This window comes from Silene latifolia, chromosome 10 (genome assembly GCF_048544455.1).
Source record: "Silene latifolia isolate original U9 population chromosome 10, ASM4854445v1, whole genome shotgun sequence".
Lineage (NCBI taxonomy): Eukaryota > Viridiplantae > Streptophyta > Magnoliopsida > Caryophyllales > Caryophyllaceae > Silene > Silene latifolia.
This window is the reverse complement of record NC_133535.1, coordinates 102,348,849-102,350,257: the sequence shown is the minus strand read 5'-3', so window position 1 is coordinate 102,350,257 and position 1,409 is coordinate 102,348,849. Positions and strand designations below refer to the sequence as shown.

General features: G+C 44.0%; 1 non-coding gene across 1 annotated transcript; it reads right to left on the bottom strand.

The window, feature by feature from the left end:
• Positions 1 to 503: 503 nt before the first annotated feature.
• LOC141609883 (small nucleolar RNA R71) lies at positions 504 to 610 on the bottom strand. Its single transcript, XR_012527789.1, has one exon. It is a non-coding gene; the product is annotated as a small nucleolar RNA R71 (small nucleolar RNA).
• Positions 611 to 1,409: the final 799 nt, after the last annotated feature.

Below are 1,409 nucleotides of genomic sequence, written 5' to 3'. Positions count from 1 at the left end.
CTTTAACCCACCAATCAACCAAAATTCCACAATTGATAATTTAGATGAACCACCCTCTTCATCCACCCTATCACCCCTTCACATTCCACATAACTCTCCAGCACAAAACTCTCCCATTGATTCACCACAAAATTCACCAACACATTCAACCCATACAAACGATACCGGATCCCAACCGCGCTTGTTCGGCTATCAACTATGAAGCTCTCGCTCCCAATACATTTGAACTCCGACATCATGTAATCAACTACATGCAACAAGACACCTTCCATGGGATAAAGAACGAGGATGCACACCAACATCTCACCTCCTTCAAAGAGAAAGCGGGTTCCATTAAGCACAACGGTGTGACGGAAGAGCAAACTCTCTTAATGCTCTTCCCCATCACTTTGAAGGACAACGCCAAGAAGTGGTTCAATTCCCATGAGCCGGGCATGTTCACCACTTGGGAAGCTCTATCCAAGGCCTTCATAAACAAGTTCTACCCACCTTCTAAGATCGTAAGAATTCGCAATGAGATTCAAACATTCAAACAAATACCCATGGAAACTCTAAGTGAAGCTTGGGAATGATTTAAAGACCTCCTCTCATCTTGTCCACACCATGGCATCCCGAAATGAATGGCCAACCAAACCTTTTTCCAAACTCTTGAGCAAAGGTTCCGGGAAATGATCGTGGCGGCGTCCGGTGGAAATTTTGATGGAATGAACAACGCTCAAATAACGGAAATGATTCAAAACATTTCCGAGATGGAGAGTAGTTATGCTAGAGATGTAGAATACAAAAATGAAGGACCTTCCAAGATAGAGATGGAGTACAAGGCAAAATTGGATACTTTGACAAAGGAATTTGAAGAGTTCAAATTGGAAAAGAAGCATAGGGATTCGAAGCATGCCAATGAGGGTGGACCTAGTCATTCCAAGGTTTATGACGTCCAAGAACCTAGGTCTCCACCTATGTGCTACCCTCCTCAAATGTTTTGCGATTATTGTGGCGGTGTGGGGCACACCATTGAGTATTGTTCATCTATTCGACAAGATGATCAACAAGAGTGCTTTGCTCTTCAAGGGCAAGATGCACCGAGGGTCTCCTACCAACGTCATGAGTCCTTCTACCGCGCCTTCCCTAACCAAGACCCAAAACTTTCATATGCGAGGCAACCATTAGAACCCAAGTATCAATAACCTCAATACATGCCTCCACCAAAGCCCGACAATTCTAGGCAATACAATCAAAACCAAGGCCAAAGCTCCAACTACCGAGGCCAAAGGCAACATGACAATCCCAACTATGTCCCACCTCATCAAAGAGATAACTACCACAACCAAAACCAAAACCCTCCATACCAACAACAAGGCTACCAATCAAACCAACAATCTCAACAACCATTCAACCAAAAACAAGGATAC